The sequence below is a fragment of the Halichoerus grypus genome, chromosome 3 (assembly GCF_964656455.1).
Source record: "Halichoerus grypus chromosome 3, mHalGry1.hap1.1, whole genome shotgun sequence".
In the NCBI taxonomy this organism is placed as follows: domain Eukaryota; kingdom Metazoa; phylum Chordata; class Mammalia; order Carnivora; family Phocidae; genus Halichoerus; species Halichoerus grypus.
Window position 1 is genome coordinate 124904941 of NC_135714.1, and position 7838 is coordinate 124912778.

Genomic DNA, 7838 nt, shown 5'->3' on the forward strand with positions numbered 1-7838 from the left:
TCATCATAAGGTTGTGGTCAATATATTCATTTGCTGTCCCAGTTAAGCAAACATAATTTTTTTAGATGTTAAGGAGGTGAGCTGGGGGTCTGATCTGACATTTGCATTATCAGATACAGAAAGGAAGCCATGCCTTATGTAAAATGGCTTTCTAACCATCACTTCTGTGTAGGGGATTAGTCCCTTCAATTGACACACACAGCAAATTGTGGATCTGTGAGATATTTACACTAACTCTCACAAGAAAGGAAACACACTGAAAGTAGATATTGAATTTTTCTGAACAATTACCCAAATATCCCATGTTATTCTGTATAGATAGCTGTATATTCAGGCTAAGTGTCCTCCAATTTAAGTATATAATACATTTCTAAAGTCCAAAAAAGTCACTCTATCAAATTTCAATGTTATGATTCTCAGAAAAATGTTTAGCCAAAATACACTCTATTTTTTTTTTTTTTTTTACTAAGAAACTAAGATAATAGTACTGCTTTATATCACTGGAGAATAAGAATTATTTGATCAAAATTAATTCTGTAAGAAGTCTGGGAAAAAAAAGGCTGCATAATTCCAATGGTAATTTTGGCATTAAAGCACTATCACCTAAAACTGAATACATCCATATTTACTTTTTGAATATACAATTAGTTGTCATTTTAGAAAAAAGGAACCAGAAACGAGGTATCTTAGAATCTCCAAAATGTTACTGCATTCTATCCATAACTGCCACCGTGATTTTCCCTACGACTCTGACACCATGATTTTCCCTACGACTCTGACACCAGGAATCTGCATTTAAGCAAGGCACTTGGAATTCTGTGTTAATGCGAGGTAAGTGAGGTCCAGGGGCCCTTCACTAGTTTGTCCTCCTCCCCACAGTTAAATTTTATAAAATACCCTGCAGATACAGAGCATGAGAGAGAAAAAAGGAGAAACACCATGTGGTATAAGCTAATAATTATTTATATTCCTAATCAAAGGCTTAGCATTTTACATGTGAGCACTACTCTGGCCCACCCAGGCCCTGAAGCTATTTTTCTTTCTTCAAATTAGGAATCTGCTGATCAAATCAAATGCTGATTCTGTATCTAAAGTGATATGTTTTCTCTTTGTGCAAGTGATTAGGTCCTGCTAAGAAACTAATTGCTGCCACCTCAAATTGCACAAGTAACAAGAGCGCTTTCCTTAAGAAAAAATTCTAGCTATATCCCTCATATTTTCCACCATTTTAAAGCCATGTTTTTCCTCAGCTCTGTTTGTTATTTGATCCATAAAAATGGTAAAGAGTAATTGAATGAAGCAATAAGGCCAACATTGGTAAAATTTAACTATATATTTCTTTTTGCCGGTGTGTTATCGTTCATCAGCCTTATACCCACGTAGATACATATATGCATGTTGAATTATTGAAGACAATACCTCAACATTGTCTTCAGTTTTCCATATTGTCTGTTCACAGGTCTAAGTTCACTTGGCAAGAGGTCGACTCTCTGCCTGTTTTACCAAGTGAACCTAAGTAGTTTAGCCTCTTTTTGTCATGTCCGCCCTAACAATTAAGTAGAATAAGTGGCAATTTGTGTTGTATTATTTCAAGGCCACTTCTCTTTCTCCACCATAGTCTTCCTTGCTAACGTTGGACACTCTACAACTAGAGAGTAATTTTGAGGAACTCTGTTAAAATGCATATTTTTCCAGAAAAGGTGACGCTTGATGCTTGCCTGATACAGCAGTAATGTGAAGATGGTATCAGAGCCTTTCTTGAGAGCTGATTTTGAGGAGAACGGGAGCAGAAAGGCCCTGGAAAAAAGAGGGAATTGAGCAATCAGGAGAAGGAACGAGAAAAAGCAGGAGATCTAAACAGTCCTTTGCAAGAGGTGTTCAGGCCATCTTCCTCCTGAAAATGTCTTCATAGGGAAATCTTCAGTGAACAAGATGAGCTGCCCCTGAAGTCTCTCTGTGGACTCCTGTTAGTGGAGAATAAGCGAAAGCTGCCAACTGCAGCAACCCACATGTTTGGTCTCAGAAAGAACATCTCCAATGGTTTTCCTCTCTTTTTCTGTTGCCAGAAAACAACTGAGCCAAATGGTAGGGACAGTTATTTGGCAAGAGACTGAGGTTGCCAGAGGAATGAAGAATGTAAACAAGCAAAATTGAAATGAGTTTACCACCAGTGATTTTATAACATCCCATCTATAAAGGGAAGGGAATTTTAGACTTGCACTTAAACGTCGAGTGCCAACTGGAATTGAACTTGTGTGTGTGCATTCACTGTGGCAGAGCTTCATTCATTCATGGCTTCACATATTCAAGTGATGATTTTCTAACAGCTTTCAGGGTTTTACAAAATGAACTGAGATTTTAGAGAAAATGTGTTTCTTTATATTGCTATTCTAATACTATAGTACTTTTCAGAATTATTTCCATTCAAAATAATATTTTCAAATATAGCAGGAGTACCTATGTAAGGGCTAAAATAACTTTCAAGGAGAAATAAGTAAGAACACAAAGATATGGTTGAATATATTTTAGTATATTGGACATCTAGCCCTGAAAATAGTCTCTATCCCATGCTGCGTGGTGACACTTTTATTAGGGCACATTTTTTAATGCCTAAATTATCAATCTCAGACAATATATTTCAGTGTCCAAATGATAGTACATAAAATGCTTACTGCAGCATTTGAACCTCAAATAAAAATTCACTGCATTATGCTATTATGAATGGTTAATTTAAAAATTTTCTTCCATCCGTTTTTTTTCTGAAAAAATCAAAGAGTGAAAAACTGGTAATTACACCTATCATTATTTATAAACTATACATCTCAATGATATCCACTTTTCTTCTATAAAATCTTTGAAAAATACAAAATATTAAAAGTTTTTGCAAATGACCATTTGTATATCGATCTTTGATAAACATCTAAATAATACACCCTGGCTAATAAAAATATTAGCCCTGTAATTTGAGCAAGAAACAACAACTTAACTATATAGCTGTTTTTTTTTTTAACACCTAGAAAGTGTTACGAGTAGAGTTAAGAATAGTTTTTACATGTTAAAGGTTTATAAAGAAAAAACAAAGAATATGGAGCTCAGACATATGTGGCTGTCAAAGCTTAAAACACTATCTGGCCAATTACATAAAAATTTGCTAACCCCTTGTTTACAGGGTGCCTGCTTAATTGCAATATCTAGTTCATTCATATTTAATGTAATTACTAATACATCTGAGTTTAAATTAACCATATTACTATTTGTTTCCTGCTTACTGGCTCTGGTTTTTGGCTCCTACTACTTACTTTCATACTTCTTTTGGTTTAATCAGGCATTTAAAAATTATATTTCCCCTTTGTATTAGCATTTATTATTCCTTTTGTAGTACCTAAAGATTATAACATGCACCCTTAACAGTGTTTACTATACATTAGTATTTTATCACCTCTTGGATAATGCAAGGATTTTAGAACAACTCCATTTAACCCCTGCCAACTCTTCTGTGCTATTGTTGTCATATATTTTAATTCTGTATACATTCTTATTTACCCTGTATTAATCCTTTACAATGCTCTTCATTTCTTCATGAAGTTTAACGCTGCTTTCTTGGATTATTTTCCTTTTTCCTAAAGAATTTCTTTGAGTATAATTCTGTTGGTAAAAAAAAAAATTCAGTGTTTGTCTGGAGTCTTCATTTTACCTTCATTTTAAAATATATTTTCTCAGTTAAATTGGGTCACAGGTTGGCAGCTACTGTCTTTCCATGCTTTAAAGATCTCATTTCCACATTTTTCTTGAAAAGTCTGCTGTATGTCTTATTGTTGTTCCTTTGAAGTTCATGTATGTTTTTCTTCTGGCTACATTAAGACTTTCTTTTTCTCTTTGCATTCAAGAGTCTTACTATGAAGTGCTTAAGTATTGTTTTCTTTGTATTTATCCTGCTGGAAGTTTGTAGAGCTTTTTGAGGCTATAGTTCTTTTCGGCATACTTCATCCTTTTTCCTTTCCGTGATTCAGTCCTGATCCATATTCCAGACCAATAATCCTCTCTTCTGCTATGTCTAACTTGGTATTAAACACATTTGCTGAGTTTTTAGTATCAGTTATTATTTTATACACTTCTAGATTTTTATTTGATTTTTTAAAGATTTATTTATTTGAGAGAGAGAGAGAGAAAGCTTGTGTATGAGTAATTGGGGGGAGGGTGGGGGAGGGGTAGAGGGCTCCTTGCTGAACTGGGAGCCCAGGGCCTTATTCCCAGGACCCTGGGATCATGACCTGAGCTGAAGGCAGACACTTAAGCAACTGTGCCACCCAGGTGCCCCTCCATTTGATTTTTTAAATGGATTACAACTGTTATCTACTTTCTTAAAGCATATTAATTACAGTTATTTAAAAGTCCCTGTCTGATAATTCAAATATCTATATCATCTATGGGGTCCATTCTATCATCTATTTTTTTTTCTCTTGTTTTTGGTCATTTGTCCTGTTTTTGGTATGATTGATAATGTTTTCATAAATGCCATACATTGTTTTAAAAAAATTCTCCAGTCTCAGGCATGGCCCATCCAAGCAGTACTGATTTTATTTATTTTATTTTATTTTATTTTTGCAAGACTGATGCTTCATTTTTTATTTCCCCTCTGCCCTCCCAACCCCATCCTTGTGATGGTTATACCCATTTGAACATTTCCAAGCACAAGACCGTAAGTAAGTCTTAAAACAGAGGAGCGGAATTTTTGTCTAAACTGTAATGGAAGGGGATTAACGGTGGCAAGAATAGCGTAAGTGTTGTGTAGTAACAAAAGCTACCCAGATCTTCTTGGTGGACAAAGCATAAAAGACTTAGAATCTATAGAAGACTTAGAATCTGTCCCCCTGACCACCCTTTCCCATCCCTGTCCCCCCCAAACCCCTGCTCCCACCCCACCTCCCATTAATAGTGTTAACAAAAGTTTAACATTCCAGTTCTAAAATGCAAATGATTTGTGTATAACTGCTGTTGCAACAGGTCTGGAAAGAAAGACAATACAGTCCTCTCTATCTATGTGATGTTTCCCAGAATATAAAGATGAGTTCCATGATGATGGGGCCCTCACTGAACTGCCAGGTCCTTCCATGGATCACTGACACCAAGGCACTGTCCAGATTGTTCATGTATTGTGAAGGAAGGTTGGCTATTGCTCCCTGCTTGATAGCTAACCTGATCTGAGTCAAATGTCTCATGTAGTCCTAGTTTAGTTATTCCATCTTCCTTCAGAAGCTTCAGTTGGGGACAGAGAGCAAGGCAAAAAGCCTTGGCAATGTGTTCAGTCAATCAGCTATGATCTGCAAGATCACTCAGGCGACTGTGCTAGTCATCATTTTCTAGGAAAAACACCTCTGTTCATCTGATGACTTTTCCATTTGCCTTATACTCTGATCCATGGAATATCTTCACACTTGTTATAGATTCCATTGATCTTCCCATCTACAGGATTATAACATCCTTGTTAAGTTTCTTGTTGTCATCCACCCAGTTCTTCTGAAGTTCATTATTCCCATAGCCCTCCAATATCTTCAAAAATTTCATTTTTTGTAATTATCTTCTCTGTTTGAGTTGCTGCAATGGGAGCAAAAGACTGCTCAACAGAGTATTTCATAGAATCAGAAGATATTAGATTCAGAAATATTATCAATATTCTTACACATAGTACTTCTGGGGGCTCCTCCAGTAAGCTTCCCACCTTCTGAAATCACCAGATAAAGAGCAGTCACTGGTCTTTATGTTTTTGGGTTTTTTTTAAGATTTTATTTATTTATTTGAGAGAGAAAGCATGAGCAGGGGGAGGGGCAGAGGGAGAAGGAGAAGCAGACTCCCCGCTGAGCAGGGAGCCTGATGTGGGACTCTATCCCAGGACCCTGGGATCATGACCTGAGCTGAAGGCAGACACTTAACTGACAGCCACCCAGGAGCCCAGTCCTTATGTTAAAAGGACTACCCTCAGAAAGCTTTTCCAAAAATTCCCTCACCATACATTTCAATTGGAGCCTGGCCTGAAAATTCTTTTTTTTTTTTTCATGTTTCCAAAAGTAAAATCTATTAAGAACAAGTCATAAACATGTACAAGAAGTTATAAGAAATGATTATCACGATTAGTTACAAATGCAAAATAATATCTACTTATCCCAGACTTGTGAACATAATAATTAAGATCAATCTCATAGGCTAGTTCAAATATTACTTACAATTTAGATAAGTTGGTCAAGTATTATCTGAATACACACCACATGTGATAAACTTATATTACCTCTTCTCCTCCTTTACTCTTTGCAGGTATGTGCCAATATGGGGGAAAAAATGTAATTTCCATTTACATATTAACTGAGAAGAATAGTATTTCTACTGTGTATGTTTGGACTGTAAAAAAGTTAAAGTACATTTTCCTTTTAAAAGAACAAAAAGGTAAAAATAAATTGCCGAAAGTTTAACTGATAAAAGTTTAGTATCAACTTACTATAAAAATGAAAAAAATGTTTTGAAACAGATACCATACAATTATTATGTCGTCTCCCTACTGATCTGAAACTACAGAAGGCATTTAAGGAAGGAATGCTATGTCAAAAACCAAGACTAACCCAAGGGATGTATGTCACTTTAAAAATCTGATTTGCAGGAAAACTAGATGCTTGGCCTAGTTTTAAAGCTAATTACAAAATCCATTTTTTAATGGTCCAGACACTTTGCCATTTCTTCCAACTCAACAGAACTTCCATCGATTTCCACATTCATTGCAGACAACAAATGTTGTCATTGGTTCATCAAAAATACCGAGTTTGTACCTGTAAGTACAATTCTTCTTTTTACATTTGCCACATGTGAATAAGTCAGTCTGGGTTCCACCTGTCTTGGCCATCTGATACTCTCTGATGGCTTCTTTGGTTAAGTTTTTCCGCATCTCTTTGAGTTCATCACCAGCCATTTCCTCTGCTTATTCTAGTGAATAAGTCAGGAGGAATATTTCCACACAGCACATTTTTCCTTAAATTTGGATTCTTAGCATCTTTAAGATTTGATATTCTACTTTGTACTCTATTTCTGTGTTTCATGTCTGTATTCCTTATTTCTTGATATATAGCTTCCTCAATTTGAGATCCTAATTCTTCATCATCAGCTCCAATAGCAACGTAATCCTCTCCTGTTCTGAGAGCTGCGGCAAACATCTCCCTATGCTTTAACGGTACAGAATCAGAAGTGCTTGGTGCCCGAGGAGAAGATGAAACATAAGTATCTCGAACATTTGTCTCATCCTTTCTGCTGCTTACGTTGCCACTGGAACTACTTTATTCTCTTGCTTCAGGGCCATTCTGTGATGTAATTGCAGTATCTTTTTTCTTTTCTTCAGGGTCTTTATCTGTTGATGGTCCATCTAATAACTTTTCCCAGGATTTGATGAGAGACTTTGCTAAAGATGTAACGTCTTCATCTGTACTCTGCTTCCTAATAGCATTTACTGACATTCCAATTCTTGTGGACTGTAATAATTCCAGGGTCATGGGAATATGCTTAAGCTCCTTCAGTAAATCCAGTGCTCCAGCATAATGTTGTCACATATAAAGTTGATTGTTCCAACACATCAGCAATGTGGCATAAGCTGTTTTCCAAGTAGAAGCAATAGATAGATCTGCATTAATTTCACCACACTCTCCTTTTTTACTCAGATCTCTTTGGTGAGACTGGAGTCAGAGATACAAGTGCGTTCTTCTTCTGCACCATCTTGTCCGTCTTCTTGGCAATGTGGACCACCTCGTCCTCCATGGCTCCCACAGGTCTTCCCCGCGCCCAGCCCATTTGGGTCGGGAAGT

At 36.3% G+C, this 7838-nt stretch overlaps 1 pseudogene; it reads right to left on the reverse strand.

The window, feature by feature from the left end:
* Positions 1-6483: 6483 nt before the first annotated feature.
* On the reverse strand, positions 6484-7565 carry LOC118526528 (transcription elongation factor A protein 1 pseudogene; annotated as a pseudogene).
* Positions 7566-7838: the final 273 nt, after the last annotated feature.